General features: G+C 35.9%; 1 protein-coding gene and 2 long non-coding RNA genes across 3 annotated transcripts in view; all 3 read right to left on the reverse strand.

The window, feature by feature from the left end:
• The window catches only part of PIEZO2 (piezo type mechanosensitive ion channel component 2), a 427386-nt gene that overhangs the window by 289566 nt on the left and 117663 nt on the right, over nt 1-20157 (reverse strand).
• LOC118496734 lies at nt 5911-12118 on the reverse strand. The gene is made up of 2 exons (XR_004899290.1): nt 9103-12118; nt 5911-9014 (listed from the first exon to the last, which is right to left on the reverse strand). It is a non-coding gene; the product is annotated as an uncharacterized LOC118496734 (long non-coding RNA).
• On the reverse strand, nt 12729-16296 carry LOC118496733. Its single transcript, XR_004899289.1, has 2 exons — nt 14266-16296; nt 12729-14226 (listed from the first exon to the last, which is right to left on the reverse strand). It is a non-coding gene; the product is annotated as an uncharacterized LOC118496733 (long non-coding RNA).

A 20157-nucleotide genomic window follows, 5' to 3' on the forward strand; every position in this document is an offset into this window, starting at 1 on the left:
TTCCCAAATCAGTAAATGTAATACATCACGTAAACAAAAGCAAAGACAAACACCACTTCATCATATCAACAGATGCAGAAAAAGCATTTGATAAGGTACAGCACCCATTTATGATATAAACACTCAGCAAAGTGGGAATAGAGGGAGCATTCCTCAACATAATAAAGGCCATATATGAGAGACCTACAGCCAACATCATTCTCAATGGGCAAAAATTAAAATCTTTTCCACTAAGATCAGGAAACAAGATAAGGCTGTCCACTTTCACCACTTCCAATCAATATAGTACTGGAAGTGTTAGCCACAGGGATCAGACAAGAAAAAGAAATAAAAGGAGTCCAAATTGGAAAGGAGGAAACAAAACTGTCACTGTTTGCAGATGACATGATAGTGTACATAGAAAATCCTATAGACTCCACCAAAAAACTGCTTGACCTAATAAATGAATTTGGCAAAACAGCAGGGTACGAAGTCAATACCTAGAAATCAAAGGCATTTCTGTACACCAACAATGAAACAGCAGAAGCAGAAATCAAGAAAAAAATCCCATTTCAAATAGCAAAAAGGAAAATAAAATACCTAGGAATAAACCTAACCAAAGAGGTAAAAGACCTGTATTTAGAAAACTACATAACACTCAGGAAAGAAATCAAGGAAGACACAAACAAATGGAAACATATACTGTGTTCATGGATTGGAAGAATTAATATCATCAAAATGGCCATACTACCAAAAGCAATTTACACATTCAATGCAACTCCTATTAAAGTACCTATGGCATATTTCACAGACATAGAACAAACACTTCAAAAATTTATATGGAACCATAAACGACCCTAATAGCTGCTGCAATTTTGAGAAAGAAGAGTAAAGTAGGAGGGATCACAATACCTGACACTAAACTATACTACAAGGCCACTGTGATCAAAACAGCCTGAACTGGCATAAAAACAGGCACATAGACCAATGGAACAGAACAGAGATCCCAGAAATAAACCCACGTCTGTGTGGTCAATTAATATTTGACAAAGGAGGCAGCAACATAAAATGGAGTAAAAATAGCTTCTTCAACAAATGGTTTTGGGAGAACTGGACAGCCACGTGCAAAAAAAATGGAACTCGAGCACCAACTTATACCATATACAAAAATAAATTCAGGGCGGATAAAAGACTTAAATATACAACGTGACACCATTAAAGTCCTAGAGGAGAACATAAGTAGGAAAATCTCAGATATTTCAAGCAGAAACTCTTTTACTGACTTGACCCCTAGAGCAAGGGACATAAAGGAAAGAATAAACAAATGGGACCTCATCAAAATTAAAAGCTTCTGCACAGCTAAAGAAAACAGTATCAAAATTAAAAGAGAACCAACTGTATGGGAAACCGTATTTTCCAATGATACCTCAGACAAGCATTTAATCTCCTAAATATATAAAGAACTTACAAGACTGCACTCTAAGAAGACAAGGAATCCAATTAAAAAGTGGGCAAAGGACTTGAACAGACACTTCTCCAAGGAGGACATACAGAAAATCCAGACACATGAAACAATGTTCAATATCGCTAGCTATCAGAGAGATGCAAATTAAAACCACAATGAGATACCACTTCACACCAGACAGAATGGCCATCATAAACAAAGCAACAAACAACAAGTGTTGGAGAGGCTGTGGAGAAAAGGGGACCCTAGTGCACTGTTGGGGGGACTGCAGACTGGTATAACCACTATGGAAAGCAGTATGGAACTTCCTCAGAAAACTAAAAATGGATCTGCCTTTTGACCCTGCAATTCCACTGCTGGGACTATATCCTAAGAACAGTGAAACACCAATACAAAATAACCTTTGCACCCCGATGTTCATAGCAGCACAATTTACAATAGCTAGATGCTAGAATCAACCAAGATGCCCATCAGTAAATGAATGGATCAAAAAACTATGGTACATTTACACAATGGAATTCTATGCAGCAGAAAGAAAGAAGGAGTTCCTACCCTTTGCAACGGCATGGATGGAGCTGGAAAACATTATACTAAGCGAAACAAGCCAGGCTGTGAAAGACAAATACCATATGATCTCACTTTTAACAGGAACCTAAACAACAAAACAATGAAACAAGCAAAATATAACCAAAGACACTGAAATAGAGGAGAGGCTGACGGTGACCGGAGGGGAGAGAAGAGGGAATTTCAGGGGACAATGGGAAGGGTTCACAGGAACAAATTTAAAGGACACATGGACAAGAACTAGGGGGAGGGTGGTAATGGGAGGGAAGTGGGGAGGGTTGGGAGGGTGGGCTGGATTGGGAGTAAAAGGGAGAAAACCATACTTGAACAATGATGAAAATAAAATTAAAAAAAAAGAGAGTGATGACTGTGCCTTCTTTTTCTTTCTCAAGATTGCTTTGGCTACTCAAGTTCTTTTCTGATTCCATACAAATTTTAAGATTATTTGTTCTAGTTCTTTGAAAATGTCAGTAATATTTTGATACAGATTATATTGAATCTGTAAATTGCCTTGGGTAGTATGAACACTTTAATGATATTAACTCTTCTATTCCAAAGCATGGTATAGGTATATAGTTCCATTTATTTGTGTTGTCTTTAAATTCTTCCATCAGTGTCTTATAGATTTCAGAGTACAGCTATTTCACTTCCTAGGCTAAATTTATTCTTGTTTTATCCTTACAATTGTAAAGTAATTGTTTTCCTAACTTCTCATTCTGATAAATTTTTACAAGTGTATAGAAAAGCAAGTGGTATTTTTATATTAATTTTGTATCCTAAAACATTGCAGAATTCATTTATTCTAATAGTTTTAGGGTCTTTAGGATTTTTTATGTATGTATAGTTTCATATTATCTACAAATAGAGACAGATTTATTTCCTCCTTTTCAATTTGTATGACTTTTATTTCTTTTTCTTGTCTGACTGCTGTGGTTAGAATTTCTGCTATTATGTTGAATAAAGTTTTCAGTTTTTTACTGTTGAGTATAGTGCTATCTGTGGGTTTTTCATAAGCAACCTTTATTTAGCATGTTTTCTTTATACACATTTTGTTGAGTTTTTATCATAAATAAATGCTGACCTTTGTTAGCTAAGAGCCTTTTCTGCATCTATGGACACAATCATATGATTTTTATTCTTTGTTTTGTTGATATGGTATATCACATTGTTTGATTTGCAAATATTGAATGACTCTTGTATTCTTGCAATAAATCTCACTTGGTCATGATCTTTTTAAATATTGTTCAATTTGGAGTGTTAATATTTTGTTGAGAATTTTTGCATCTATGTTCATCAGTGATAGTGGCTTGTAATTTTGTTTTCTTGTAGTATCTGTCTGATTTTGTTATCAGAGTAATGCTGGCCTCATAGATTGAGCATGAAAGTGTGCCTTCCTCTTCACATTTTTGGAAAGTCTGAGTACAGGTGTTAATTTTTCTTTAAATGTTCATTAGATTTATCCTTTAAAGCTGTCTCATCCTCAACTTTTGTTTGTTGGGAGGTTTTTTATTACTGATTCAATTTTATTACTAATAGTCATTTTTTTTCAGATTTTCTGTCTCTTGCTTGTTCAGTCCTAGAGGCTGTATGTTTCTAGGTATTTGTATATTTCTCCTGGGTTGTCCAATTTGTTGGTGTATAATTGTTTTTAGTGTTCTATTATGATCCTTTGTATTTCTGTGGTGTTGGTTATGACTTCTCTTTCAGTTTTTATTTTATTTATTTGGGTCCTCTCTCTTTTTTTCTTGATAAATCTCACCAAAGACTTATAAATTTTATCTTTTCAAAGTATCAGCTCTTACTTTCATTGCTCTTTCCCACTATGTTTTAGATTCTATTTCATTTATTTCTGCTCTGATCTTTATTATTTCTTCTTTCTAGTAACTTTTAGCTTGGTTTGTTCTTTTTTTCTCATTGCTTTATATATGTAAGGTTAGTTTGTTTATTTGATTTTTTCTTGGTTTTTTTTTTTTTTTTTTTGAGGTCAGCCTGTATCATTATAAACTTCCATCTTAGAACTGCTTTTGCTGCATTTCACAGATTTTTGGAACATTATGTTTCCATTTTCATTTATTACAAAGTTTTTTTTTTATTTTCTCCTGACTTGTTTGATGACTAACTGGTTGTTTAGTGGCATGATATTTAGCCTCTGTGTGTTTGTGTTTTTTTCCAATTTTCATATTTTTTTGTTGATTGCTAGTTTCATAACATCATGGCTAGAAAAAATGCTTCATATGACCTCAATTTCCATGTGAATTTGAAAACAGTATATGTTCTAATGTTTTGGATAAGTGTTTATAGAAAGTGTTTATATATGTGTTTATAAAGTGTGTGTGTGTGTATATATATATATATATATATATATATAAAGTTTATTTATATAAATTGGTCTAATATAAGTTCACCTGATCTAATGTGCCGGACAAAGCACTCATTGATGAAAAATAGTGTGTTAAAGTGCCATAATATTATTGTAATATAGTCACTCTCTTCATTTATGTCAGTATTTGCTAAATGTATTTATATGCTTCTATATTAGGTACATAGATGTTTATAAGTGTTATATCCTCCTGATGGATTGATCCCTTTATCATTCTTCCCTTCTTTATCTCAGGTTACAGTCTTTATTTTAAAGCATTAATGTATTGCAACTCCAGTGTTCTTTTCATTTCCATATGCATGATATATCTTTTGTCATCCCTTCATTTTCAGTTTGTGTGCGTCTTTAGATCTGAGTGAGTCTTTTGTAGACAGCATATGAATGGATATCGTTTTTTTAGTCCACTCATCTACCCTGTGTTTTTTTTATAAGAATATAATACATGTATATTAAAACTAATTATGGATAAGTATGTACTTATTTCCTCTTTTAAAGTTGTTTTCTGGTTGTTTTGTAGTTCTTCTCTGTTCCTTTCTTATTCTATCGCTCTCTTCTCCTGTGTTTTGATGAGTTTCTTTAGTGTTATATTTAATTTCCTCTTTCTTAATTTCTTGTGTATCTATTATAGGTGTTTGGTTTGTAGTTACCATTAGATTTATGTTTAACACCCTATGTATATAATATTGTACTTAAAATTGATGATTGCTTCTATTCTAATGCATTTTGAAAGCACTACACTTTTACTCACAATCCACATTTTATATTGTTGACATCATATTTTACATACTGTATGCATCCCTTAACTAATTATTATTGATATATGCTTTTACTATTTTTGTCTTTTAATTTTCATACTGCCCTTATCGGTGCTTGATCTCTTACTTATACTATATGTTAGCCTTACTAACAGATTTTTTCATTCATATGTATACTTTTCATTTCTAATTCTGACATTTACTTTTCCCCTTAAAGAAGTCCCTTTAACATTTCTTGTAATGCTGGTTTAGTGGTGGTGAACTCTTTTAGCTTGCTTTTATGGGAAACAATCTATCTTTCAGTTAATTTGGAATGACAGCCTTGCCTGGTAGAGTATTCTTGGCTACGGATTTTGTCTTTCATCACTTTGAATATATTGTGCCATTCCCTTCTGGCCTGCAACATCTCGCTATAAAATCAGCTCACAGTCTTATGGGGGTTCCCTTATACATAACCAGTTTTTACCCCCTCTCTCTCCTTTTTTGTTGCTGTTTTTAATATTCTTTGGGTCTAATTTTTGACATTTTAATTATGGTGTGTCTTGGTATGGGTCTCTTTGTGTTCATCTTGTTTGGGACTTTGTGTTTTTCTTGGTCTTGGATGTTCATTTCTTTCACCAGATTAGGGAAGTTTTCAGCCATTATTTCTTGGAATAGGCTTTTTGTCTCTTTCTCTTGTTTTTCTTTTTCTGGGACCCCTATAATGTCAATGTTAGTATAGTTGATGTTGTTGCAGAGATCCTTTATACTCTCCTATTTTTAAAAAATCTTTTTTTTTCTTTTTGTTTCCGAATAGTTAATTTCTACTGCCCTGTCTTCCATATTGCTAATCCATTCTTCTGAATTATCTAATCTGCTGGTGATTCATTCTAGTATTTTTTTCATTTCAGTTACTGCATTCTCAGTTCTGATTGATTCCTTTTTTATGTTTTCCATCTATATTTTGATATACTCTTTGTGTTCATTCACATTTCTGAATTCAGTGAGCATCTTTATGATCATTACTTTGAACTTTTTATCTGGTAGATTGCTTATCTCCTTTTCATCTAGCTATTTTCCTTTTTTTCTTTTGGTACATATTCCTTTGTCTCCTCATTTTGCCAAGTCTCTGTGTATGTTTCTATGTATTAAGTAGATCACTTATGCCTGTAGGTATTGAAAGAGTGGACCTATGTCCTGTGATACCCAGTGGTACAATCTCCCTGATCATCAAAACCAGGTACTCCAGCAGAGTCCCCTGTATGTGCTGCACGTATACTTCTGGTTGTGCCATGACTCCTGTAGATGCATTGTTGCATGGGGTTGGCCCAAAGTCCACCCATGTAGGAGGCCTGGCCATTACAGCTACTACTTTCCATTTGCGCAGAGCAGGCCTCTGGTGTGCTGGTTTTGGGGCCCAGCCTCTGCTGCTGTGGGTATGGTGATGTACAAGGACTGGCCCCTCCAGAGTGGGGCACCAGTTTGGAGCACCTCAGGGACTATGTAGGGCCAACCACCAGGTACTTGAGGGGTGGGGAACTGCCTTGGGGTAGATTTAGTACATGCTGGTTGAGATAGGCAGGTTAGAGGAATGACAGAATGGGGCAGACTGTTAGCAGGTTAATGGAAATTGTCAAAGCTTGTGCCCACCAGTGTTGACATTCCCAAAGAAAGTTTTAATTTGTGGGTACACACCCCCAAATTAGTCAGTATATCTGTTTCACATACAACCTAGGCACTTTTCAAACTGTTGCTTCTGCACTGGAATGCAAAGTGAGTAAATGTGTGCTCAGGCTCTTTAAGAGCAAGTTTCCCACAGCACATCAGTTTTTTGAACATAAGTCAGATGTTGCAAATGCTCCTTTTCCTGATGCAGGTCCCCTGGACTGGGGAGTCCTACATGGGTCCCAGACCTCTTGATCCTCGAGGGTATCTCTATAAGTATAACATTCCTCTAACTTGTGGCATATGGAGGGTGTGGGTCCTGATCAGACCATGTGTTTGCCTCTTTACCTGTTTTGATGTGTTTTTTTTTCTTTATATCCTTAGTTGAAGAGAATCTGTTCTGCTAGTCTTCAGGTCATACTCAGAAATAATTGCTCTATTGTAGTTGAAGTTTTGGTGTGTCCATGGGAGAAAGTGAGCCCAGGATCTTACTAGACTGCCATCTTGACTTGGGGCAGGGGGTGACACATTTTAAAATTTTGATTCCAAGCTTACTTTATTCCTAAGAATACCACTTATGTGTAGATGTTTAATTCTATAATAATTTTAATGATATTTGCTCTAAAATGTCAAATATTACCTTTGGGTCAGTATTCTGGAAATAAAATGAATCATAATTTAATAACATCCATCAAAACAAGTAAAAACAGGTTACTTATTCAATGAATATTTATTAAGCCTTTATATATGCTAGGCAGTGGGAATATTAGCAGTGAACATGGCTCTTACAGTTTACTGGGAGAGAAGTAAAAATAATCAGGATACACACACACTCAAATACATACTATAAAGAAAGTAAAACAGGAGACTGGGTTAGAGAGATAAAAGTTAAAGAATTTCTACAAAAAGTAAAAATTTATGTTTGCAGTTTTTTGAGCCGTATTTAAGGAAGGTGATGAATACAGTCTAAGGTTTGACTCTTACATTGTCCATGCATTCTAATTAGCACACCCTCTTCAACTGGCTGCCATTTCGTAGAGGACTAATTTTTTTTCATTTTGGATATTAGAAAGGGCCTCCCAGGCTTTCCACTGTGGTTCAGTGGAACTACAAAGTAGATACTTGTAATGGGAAAGTTACAGAAAATGAATGTCTCCCAATGTCTGCCTGAGTGAGATACAGGCAGTCAGGGTTTGACATTCAGGGACATTTTTGGCTGACCACAACCTGGGGAACTGGGGTTGCTGAGCCACCTTATACCTTCTCAAGACCTCTTGCCAACTCCTCAGTCAGTAGCACCATGTCCATAATTTAGAATCACCCATGGTCAAAGTATCTATGCCATAGAAATTGGTAATATCATAAACTAGGTGGTTCTCCTTAAATACCTGGTTGTTACAAACGTCCCACTGTACTAGTAGATGAGGTTTACTTCTGGTGACTATTAGCAACTGGGATGGGTCAATTCAATCAGGCAGATGAAACAGGCTAAAATAAGAAGCTTTGAATATCTAGGTCCATTATATCAACTAGACTGGGGAAAGCTGGCTACAATGAACCTAGGTATGTAGAAGCCTCAATAATTAGACTTCCATTTGATACTGTTACTCTGCCTTTCATGTAAAAGGAATATTTGGAAATGAAACAAACTGAAAGCAAGATTTCATGAAAAAGATTGAGTCCAGGCTATTTTCTGAGATTTAGCAAATACCTCAATCCTCTCTCAAGGACTAGACAGCAAACATTAATAGCCATTAAGATGCTAAGATGTTCTTGTTGGAGCAAGAAGATATGGGCATCATATAAAGATTTGCAACAACAGGTATCTACAAAGCTATTTATTTCTTGGCTAGAAAATAAAAACTAAACATTCTAATGAGGCAGTCCTTATTTTTCCTGAGGTTTTTATCAAAAATACCTAAGTAACTGTGCAGTGTAACAGGTAAACATACACTCCATAGCACACAGTCTTCATCCAATCTGCTTCAGTGAAAGAAAAAATAAAAATGTTTTACTCATGGCTATTTTTCATTTAGTAGCCACAAAGAATAAGGAGCAGCCATGTGTTTGCTGTCTGGGTCACACACAGCAGAAGGAGGCAAGCTGCATACTTCCTGAATGTCTTTCCTTTGCATCCTCAGCTTCTCTAGAGACCATCATCCACTTTTCCAAGTATTGTTATCTGACTCTCTTTCAACTCTCTCATGTCAGGATTTTCTTTTCTTTTCTTTTCTTTTCTTTTCTTTTCTTTTCTTTTCTTTCCTTTCCTTTCCTTTCCTTTCCTTTTCTTTTCTTTTCTTTTTTCTTTTCTATACCTTTTTTGATGGAGACTTCTTTTGAGACTTGAGTTTTGGGCACAAAAAGTATCCATGGGGGGAACCTACTTTCTACACAGGAAATTGAAATTGGTTACATGGGAAAATACTTAGGGGGAATTTCCAGGCTACAGATGGAGAAGGGCTCCTCTGGCTCCCCAGGCCCTCGAGAGAGTCTGATGTAATACAGTTCTGGGACAGCCAAGCCTTTCCTCCAGAATACCACTTTTTACTGATAAATATTGTGAACATTACAGTCACATATAAGAATGTCTGACTAATCTCTTGGCACAGAGCAGAATCCCTGAGTTTTAAATTTGAATGACTTTAAGAGCAATCAATACACATTTAAAGAATGTAGCAAATATTAGACCTTTAAAAAGTCTATATGTATGTGTCTGTGTGTATAGTATTTTCAATTTGAGGTACTTAGTAGTACCTAAAATGAAGGGTAAAACTTTCTTGGACAGACTACAAAATTTTCTTCTTTCTCTGGTTTTCCAGAAGCTCAGCTCAAATCAAGCCAGACTAGCTCTATTGCACATTAGTTTTTCTGTGGGTGATAATGATAGCAAGTTTCCTTTATTTTGTAGTATACAGTCTATGCTCTATGTCTAATTAGAAATATACAAACTGCATTTTTAGGGGAGTGAAATGTTGACAACAATGGCAGTTGACAAAAACTCAAAGAATTTAGATGTGGATTAATGAATTTAGTGTACGGAAGATTCAAAATTTCATAAGTACACACTTTCTTAATGACAATACCATGCCTTCACATGGCAACACATGGTTCCTTTCAGATATGATTTCAAGTGGAAGTAAAGTGCAGGCACACATACAGACCATTAGAAAAGAAGACAAACTGCTCCCAAGCTCTGGCGTTGAAGCAAATATCTGTTTCCATTTTATAGAAAGGGAAAGGAGGACCATAAAGTAAAACCAAAATTCCTCACAGGAAAAGAAGGTTCATGAGTTCTTTTTCGGGAATGCAGCGTAACTTCAGAAAGGCTTGTGTAAAGGCATGTCCAACAGGAGAGAGTTCTGAACAAAGAGAAAGGACGGCATAGCACTCCCAAGCAGAGAGAGCCACGTACATAGTCACTGAACTCATTTGCTAATTATAGTCTCCATGGAATGATGTAATAAATACATATGCTTGATTTGCTGTATTGTGATTTCTCTGCTTCACCAAGTGCTCCTCACTTGTCTTCTGAGGGGAAGAAACCAGGGTTTTACTTTACTTTATTTATTTTTAAATCCTCAGTTCTTAAACAGTGCCTGGCACATGAGTTCTATGAATAAAAACTGAAAAAGGGGTATTGTAAATGAATAACTGCGATATCCATGGAACAAATGATTTAACAAGTCAAGTCCCTGGCCTAATGCCATCACTTTCTAGTCCCCAGGTACATATTAAAACCAGGAGATTTTTCTGTCTGTAACATTACAATAGCCAAAAGTCCTCCTGTTATTAGCAACATAAAAAGATTTGTGGCCTCCTTCCATACAGCATCCATTTGTTCTCCACTTTACTAGCCAAAACGTCACTTCCCAGGTTGTAATTCAAAGTGGAGGAACGTTTGGAAATAGTATATGAAGCATTTGGGTTGAAAGGTGCAGAGTAATACAAGTCTGGTCACAATGTCTCAAAGCTAAACATCATCCTTTCCTATTTGGGCAAAACTCTTAAAACTCTTCACGTTCATCCATGTTTAATGGTTTAATTCCAATGCATTAACAGGAAGAGAAAATCTTCTTGGTTTGTCTTAGTGCTGACTCAAAAAAAACTGACAGTACTTTGCTGAGGATTTTGCTGACTGCAGTCTCCCAGCTGCTATTGAAAAGGTATCCATGCATGGATTTTTATATAAACACTCATAGCATTAACCACAGCTGCAATATAAATTAGAGCCACAGAAAATATTCTTGTTTTTGGGATAAGCTGGAGTATCTCAGTTCACTGACCTGCTGTAATATAAAGCTCAGTAAAAGAAACTAGGAAAAAGTGTGGTAAGAACTGCACATTTTCACAGATGATATTTGGAAATTCTGGTGCTGTGTGAATAGGGACATTCCACATTTGGCTGTCTTTACCAAAGTGATTCAGAAAGGCGCAGAATCACCACTGGTACAAAGAAATTATGAATTATTTTGACCAGATTCTTACATCTTTTCCTGTACCTTCAAGTAAAACTGGAATGTTTGAACAAAAGATGAAAAAGCTCATACTGCTAACTTTAAATAATGTTGCATTTCACAAAGTGTTAAATTATGAGTTTTAGAGTTAAATATATCTTGTCATATCCTAATTCTTTGAAAATGGACTGAATGCACAGAAGAGATGACAACTTTATATTAACTAGATTTTAACTGGACTGCTTGATTCTTCATTTATGAAAGTTAAAAAGACTTCTCTATAAGTGTCAAAAATTTTAATTAGAAATCTCATTTGGTATTTTTTCTTCTTTAGTGATAATTAAGTAGAATTTCACACTATAACTCAATTTGCAGAATTCTCACTAAGTCAGCAGATGAGACAATGCAAAAGGAATCAAAATGTCAGTTATTATATTGTAGGAAGCATCAGAAACTTGGAGTCTTGAGCATATGCTACAAATTCTCAGATTTCTAATGCAGCACCTCAGAGAACATACATGAAAAGAAAGGGTTTTTGTTTGTTTTCACCTATATTGCTCATTATTCTTCACTTTATATGTAGAGTTGGCCAGTAGTTTAGTAGGAATACTTACAGACATGTCTGAAACAAATGATTCACATAGTCAGCACCTTCTAGAAAGTAAATGCTGTTTAAATTAATTTAGTATTGATTGGACAGGTGTTCTGCCTGGCAGAAAGTGGCCTGGTAAATTTTCTTTATCTTGTCCCATTGTTTGCTTTTTATTTTAATAATCAATGGAGTGAAATTCCATGTTCCATTTTCTAATAGTGTGAACCTTCTTGAAAATTTCATACTTTGGAATGAAGAAGCTCTTCATGTAATTTCTCAAGTATTTTGACATTAGGTGGTTATATGAATATCTCAAACATAATCCATTTTTTAAACAGAAGCAATTTTATTTATTATTTATTTTTTAAAGATTTTATTTATTTTTAGAGAGGGAAGGGAGGGAGAAAGAGAGAGAGAGAGAAACATCAATGTGTGGTTGCTGGGGGCCATGGCCTGCAATCCAGGCATGTGCCCTGACTGGGAATTGAACCTGTGATGCTTTGGTTCACAGCCTGTGCTCAGCCCACTGAGCTACACCAGCCAGGGCAAACATAATCCATTTGTAACTGGTAGGATAGTCAAATAGGAAAAACAATGTTTCTGAATGAAAGACATTCAAAGGAATATATATTACTGCATATTTTTAGTATGATTATATAATAAGATGCCACTTCGAAGCTAACTTTTTGTTTGAATTATATGTACAAAAAGGTCAGGGCTATGTTTTCTGTAGGAATTTTTACTTTTGCTTATTTGGAAGCAGTTAAAGGCCCAGAAATACTTACTGTTTAGAGACCTTTGTAAAAATAAAAACACATAAAAAACATTTAACAATAAATATCTCTGATTTAAATACAACAGCATTCTTGCTATAATACAGGTATGTATTTCTTTCTTCACTGTAAACCACTGGTTTAAAATTGTCTTCAATAATAAAAATATATTTCTAAAGAAAAAATAATAATTTTGCATTTCAGAGGTTTCACATTTTGGAGCCATTTCAAATAAGGTATAGGTAAGGAACTATAATCACACACTTGCCTCTCAACGTTGAGGGCCTGAGAAGGAGAATATCATTGCCAAGACTGTGGGAGAATGTCCCTACCACTCTCTTAGCCCCCTTTCACTGCCAGCCCTTAGAACAAATGTTGTTATTCTTGCCAGTAATTTTCAAAAACCTCCTATAGTGTTTAAGGGAGTTTAACACAATTTGGTAAGTAGATGGAATGTTAGAGTGTATATGCTTGACCCAAAGAGATCCTGACTTTGCAAAAGTTCCAATAGTTTCTTAGCTGGGATGAGGGAGAATACTAATATTTATTGAGTCTCCATTTTGTTGCCATGGATGGCACCTACATTGTCTGATCACTGTTGCTTTTTGAGGTTGTCTCTACACCTTGAAGACAATAAAATTACAACTCTAAACTATTTTTCAAAAACAAATATCCAGGGAGCTATTAAAGATAAGATTTTTATAATTCTCTTATAAAGATCAAATATAAAGATTGCCATAAGTTCAGAGAAAGAAGGATTGGATGTTCTTATATGTAATCTGTCATTTGCCTAAAAGCACTGTAGTGCAATATCGAGGATGTTTTACTTAATTGTCCTCAGCCCTTTTAGTTTAAAATAAATAAAGAATAGCTATTTTAAGTTGTAGAATTTCAGATTTACTAGCCTAGACTATAATTATAAATTAGGAACCCTGTTATGTAACTATATTAAATACAAGTTGCTTGTAATTTGGTAGTGTCTGAAGTGTAAATCTGAATTAAATTCTAATTCTACTTTCTCTCTTCCCTATTTATCTGTCATCTACTTAAACATATATATCTATCATTTTAATAGGCTCTAGCACTTAATATTTTCAAGGAATTTTCCTGATTTCTCTAGTGATGCATGTATATTCAATTAAATCAGTAATCCCACCATCCAGAAATTAACCACTGATAATAATATAATGGGATATATTTCTCTGGACTTCTTTTTGTTCTGTGTGTGTATGTGTGTGTGCAACAGAGAGAGAGAGAGAGAGAGAGAAATCATATACACTACTTTGTAATAGACTTTTAACTTCATGTGGTAAAATGTACCTTATCAACACATATTCTTAAACAGCATAATTCTGAATGGTCACAAAGCATTTCTGGTGCATGGATGCACATGTTCATGAGCTAGTTTTCTGAATTTGGCATTTAGGCTGTTTCCATATTTTTAAATTATCACTAAATTATAAATAAGGTTGTGAGTATAGCTACCTCTTTGCATATCCTTTTACATATATTACATATATTACATATATATATCCTTAGATAAAGAAGTTGCAAGAGTATAGACATGTCTATGTCTTTTAATACTTAAAAATGTCCTCTGAAATTATGATTATAAATTTCCTATTTATAAATTTCTGATTATAAATTTATGATTATCACCTTATGAAATTGGTGATAGTTGGCCATGTTGCCGATAAAAATATTTTCATATGATTCAACATGCCATAAGCATAACATTTTTTAAAGAATCTTAATAACTCCACTTCATTAAGTCATTCACCCATTTGGAAAACATAAATAGAACAGGTATAAAATGCTAAGTATTGTATTAGGTTCTGTGTAGACTTACATGAACACACCATCCATGGTCCCTGCCCATGTTTAGAGCAGAAAATAAGCAACAAGATACTGATGTAATTAAAAATTACAACGAGTTTTAGTAAGTAAAAGAAAATGAAGAAATATTTTAAATTGGGAGAAGAGGCGTTTAAGCAGAGCAAAGAGTAGGGGAAAGACCTTCCAGGCAAAGGAAACAGCAGGAAGAAGACCTAGAGGCAAAATTGTCTATTAGCACATTTGAGAACTTGTTGAACAAAGGTTGGAAGGGTGCCAAGTTGTAATCCAGGGACAAGACTAAAAGCTACAAGGTTGGAGAGTGGAGAGGGGGATTCACTGTTCACATTTTTGCCAATGTTATAGGTAAAAAATTGATATCTAGTTTTTCTTTAAATTACATCTCTTTAATCCTAATGATACTGAACTATTTTAACATTATGCTGGCCATTTAAATTCTTTTTAATTGCTTAATTTTGTGTTTTCTCCTTACTTCTATCAGACTAACCATTTTTATTGTATATTTCTAAGATTACATATTAAGAATACTAATAATTTACTCTGCAGTTTTTTTCTCTCCTTGATATTTGGTTTCCAACATGTAGTTAATAATATATACCTTACACAAGGTACTGTGCTAAATGATGCCAGGTACCCTACTGCCATGGTAACAAAATATATCACACATGACATTGGTCATTTATTTGAGATAATGGAATTGTACCTTCTCTATATTTATCTAATACCTGAAACCCCTGCATGTGACCACCATTTGTCATGCTGACATATCCAGTAAAGGATTCTTTCCTGAGTTCTAATTAAAGTGAACTGATGGTATGATGTAACTATTTTTCAAAGTCTGAAAAAATATCAGCCTATTAAGGTCATTTGTGACTTCATTAGCTGTTATATGCCACCATCAAAGTTCCATTAAAGTATTTTTATAAGGAAAATTATTGAGTGCTCATTGAAAACTTGTCATGTTCTAAGTCCCCCAACAAGAGTAATTACTGTAATTTCCCATTACCTGAGTGGGGGACAGGCAACATATGACATCTCCATGTCAGGGGAGAGATTCAGCCCCTCAATGTGGTGTCCCCAGGGAGCAGACTCCTGGTCAGAGGTGAGGTCAAGAGTTGAGGTTCTCATGTATATTCACACTCCATATGGCTCTCATGCTGAGTGTATTGTAGTGAGAATGCAGGAAAACAGCCTATTGTGATCCCACTCCCACCTCATATCAGGCCAAAACTCTATTTTAATTCCCACTTTTAAATTACAGAAAGCATTTGCTGATAGGCTAAAGAACTCTGAATGATTTCAGTGGGTAACTTGAGTCTTATGAAGAGAATTAGAAATGAGGAGTGTCAGTAATTGTCAGTACCATATAGTATATTATATGTTATATGTTTTTACATATATTATATGTTTTTACAGATCATGTATTACTTTTGGCAAACATACAATGCTTTCACTAGTAAAATGTTTTTAAGTATGTGTTAGGTCCATTGGGTATTGCAAAAGAACCTAAACCTAAACTCTGAAACAATGGCTTAATTTAAGGTGCAACTCTGTACTCCTGAAACCTGGTTCAATAAGGACAATTTCACTCTGTGTTTGCCCTATGAAGCCACTCTTTAATTGCTCCCTATCAACTTCTAAAGAAATAAAAAGTCTTTCTTCTTAAATGGCTACTTTCCTTCTTTATTTTCATTGAATAAGTAATTACATAACACTTACCATGTATGAAGTATTATTGTAACAGGGGTGTCCCACCTGCGGCTCCTGGGCTGCATGTGGCCCAGGATGGCTATGAATGAGACCCAATGCAAAATCATAAATTTACTTAAAACTTTTTTTTTGGCTCATCAGCTTTCATTCGTGTTTGTGTATTTAATGTGTGGCCCAAGACAACACTTCTTCTTCCAGTGTGGCCCAGAGTCACCGAAAGGTTGAACATACCTGTAAGCATTTACATATATTAAATCACTTTGTTTAATTCCCCTATTTACCCTGTAAGATAGAGACAATTATTATCCATTATACACATGAGGAAACTGAGGCCACAGAGAGGATAAATAACTCACCCTGGGTTGCACAGCTACTAAGTGGAAGGGCAAGGCTTCCAGTGTAGAATGCCTGGCTCTAAGGTCTGTACTCTAATGCTACATTCTGCTTCTCTTATCAAACAGTTTGTGTTTCTGTCCTTACCTGATTCTAATAAGCTGTGTAGACCTATTACTACAAGAAAGTAAAGTGTGTCATTTCTTATAACTGAGGAGACAGACTATCCTGGTAGAATTCTTGGTTTTCTTCCTGGGTACAACATCAACTCAGAAAATTTTCCCTGTGATGACACTTGTGTTTACAAATATTTCACTGACTGGCAGAAACCTGAATTGTTTAGCCTATAGTGGACAAAGAGGAAGGAAAGCTTGATAACTGCTTTTGTTACAGAACAAAGGGGGGCCTGGGTAGATATGCTATTACTGAAAGGAACCCCCCCTGTTCATTATGTCTGCCTCCTGCTGCCATATAGGAAAGACATCTCTCAATGCCAGAGATTCGTGAAAAGGAAAGGAAATGTTTATTTAATACTGTACAGATTTAAAGTGGTGACCTAATGTTTTCATCAAAATCCCAAAGTCCCTTAAAACACCCACAAACACACACAGTCCTTCCATCCCAGGACTGGACTGGGCAAAGGGGTACTGTTTCTCAGGAAAAGAAATAGAAGTCCATGGCTCAGGCAGCCTCTGGTTCTTCCCAGTAATCTGTCTCGGCTGGTAGCCTCCCTTGACTCCCGGCACCATCAGCTGGGTTGCTGGGATCTCTGCTAAAGCTGGGTGGTGGTTCCCCCTTCTAAAGCTGTGGGGGTTCCCACTCTGGCAAAGCTGCATGGCTCTCCTTTCTACTGCCACAGCCACATGCATGTTCTCTGCACTGCCACAGCCACATGGTCCTCTCTCCTCGATGGCTGCCAAGGTCCCCACTCTGCCAGAAGCACATGACTCTCTCCTTTCTATTGCCACAGCTACATGGTTCTCTCTCCCCAATGACTGCAAGGAGGGAGGTTGCCACTCTGCTAAAGCAGAGAGGCAGTTCTCTGCTACAGCCATGTGGTGATTCTGTCTCTCAGGGCTGTGGGAGTCCCCACTCTGCTAAAGATGGAGTGGTTCTCTGTACACTGGCTATGGTCCTCTCTTCAATGGCTGCTGTATCTGGGTTTAAACTCCCACACCAGTCTTCCTCTGCAGCCCCATTTCCAACTCCCCCCACAATCGGTTATACTTGCCAGCACTCCCATATCTTTCCAGCTTTACTGGGCTGCCATAGTGGGTCTGGGCAGGCATGGCCCCATGTCATGGAGCCAGTCTTTTCCAAGCTCCCACTCAGGCACTGTAACTTGGGGGACCTGCCCCCAGTTACTTCCATTCCCTTGGCTCAGAGTATGGCCACAACTATCTAACATATCTATGCAACCAGTTAAATGTATATAGATATGGAAATGACCACACCAGAGGTTAGCTGCAAAGCTGTTGCTATGCAAAACAGCTCTCAATGGCCCTGCTCCATTCATCCCTTCCCCCAACCCACACCTGTGCAGGGGAGGGGAGAGGACATCCTAATATTTCCTGGATACCCTGAGTTCTGGACCCCATTCCAAATCCCTATTTGGGCCCTCCCACTTGGCTGCACCCTGTAACACTTTGACATATTCTACTATTATTATTCAGAAGAGAGGTTTGGTTACTTAACACTCTTCAGACTACAGAATTAGAAGTCATGGATGAAAATGACAAGAGACTGAATGTGCTTCCCCAACAGAACAATTCTCTATTATCTAAGAAAAGACTGTTAGTGGTGATGTAGATAAAATTCACTGTAAAGTTAAAAAGCATTATGCACAGTACTCTCAAGTTTTCATAACCTAAAATCTTATAAAAGGAGACTTAGTGCACTTCAAAAATCTTGTGAATTATAACTATGAACAAATATTGGGTTTAATTAAGACAAACTTTGTTCACAAAAAGCAATCAGGATCACTTATTCAAGAGCCAGAACTCTGAATTCTATTGCAGTAAAGCACACCCCATTGTTTACTGAGCCTTCTGTAATCTGTAACACAACTCTTACCACTGTTCATTGCCTTGACAGCTGCAATACCCCACTGAGAGCAGTCACATGGAATGACATTCATCTCCCAAATACAAATCTTTTTCAACCCCCACTAAATTGGAAGGCGACTCAACTCTTAGAACTTTATTTCAATCTCTTTTGAGGAAAGATTTGGCATTGTGTCCTAATGGGAAGTGATTCATTTTAAATAGTTCCCTTAAAAACTTTTTCTTCTACACCTTATCCCTAGTTGATATCTTTGAAGACATCCTGGCAGTCTTTGTATAGGAACCAAAATGCCAATCACTTTTCAGAGCAACAGAAGGAGGTTCTGTTGAGGTGATTTTTGGTACAGTAAGATGTCATTTCCTTCCCAGTATTGTTTTAGAGCTTTCTTTCTTGAAGCATAAATGCCTTTCCTTGAAGACTTGCCTTACTCTTTTTCAGAAGAGTTTTAAAATCAGCATCTGAAATTGCAATGTCTTGATAACTAATTTTCCTTTCTTTTTAATCATGAAAATTTTACAGCTCATAAAATTTCCTTGGATTTATAAAGCTGGACCTTTCTTTGGAATGTCTCCTGGAGTTTGTACTCATTGATATGGCTTTTTAACACACTCTTCAAAAAGAAAAAGAAAGTTTTACCATCATAGAAGGGAGGCTCCATAAACAGCCAGGCTGTGACAAGCCCTTAGTGCAGTGCCACTGCTATAAAAACTTGTCCACCACTATTGTTTTATTTCTGGTTGGCTAAATTTCCTGATTAGGGGAAGTTCAAGGCCTGCCAGCTGAATTGTAAAAGACTAAAATACCTGGGGTTAGAATTTCAGTCCCTGAATGTAGGAAGGAAATAGATATAATCACTGCAGGACAGGCAAAATGCACCCCAATCTTACTACAGTAAATGGGATCAATTTCCTAATTCCTGTTTCTGATATTTTATTGTTGCTGTACAAAAATATCTTCAATTTCTAAATGTTGACTTTGTATTCTACCATTATGTCAAATTCATTTATTAGGTTAAGTAGTATTTTTGGTGGAGTCTAGGGTTTTCTATGTACACTATCATGTAATCTGCAAACAGTGACAGCTTTACTTCCTCCTTTCCAAATTGAGTGCCTTTTATTTATTTTTTGTCTGATTGCTGTGGCTAGAATTTCCAATACTATGTTAAATAGAAGCGGTGAAAGTGGACACCCTTGTCTTGTGCATGATCTTAGTGGGAAAGCTTTAGTTTTTGCCCATTGAATATGATGTAGGCTGTAGGTTTCGTGTATATGGCCTTTATTATGTTGAGGTATGTTCCCTCTATTCCCACTTTGCTAATAAAATACTTAGGAATAAACTTAACCAAGGAGGTAAAAAACCTGTACTCAGAAAACTATACAACACTAAGGAAATAAATTAAGGAAGAACAAATAAATGGAAGCATATACTGTGTTTGTGGTTTAGAACAATTAACATCATTAAAATGTTCATACTATCCAATGCAGTGCCTATCAAAATACCAATGACATAATTCACAGATATAGAACAAACATTTAAAAAATTTATATGGAACCATAAATGGCCCCACATGCCTCAGCAATTTTGAGAAAG

Source organism: Phyllostomus discolor, chromosome 9 (assembly GCF_004126475.2).
Source record: "Phyllostomus discolor isolate MPI-MPIP mPhyDis1 chromosome 9, mPhyDis1.pri.v3, whole genome shotgun sequence".
Classification (NCBI taxonomy): domain Eukaryota; kingdom Metazoa; phylum Chordata; class Mammalia; order Chiroptera; family Phyllostomidae; genus Phyllostomus; species Phyllostomus discolor.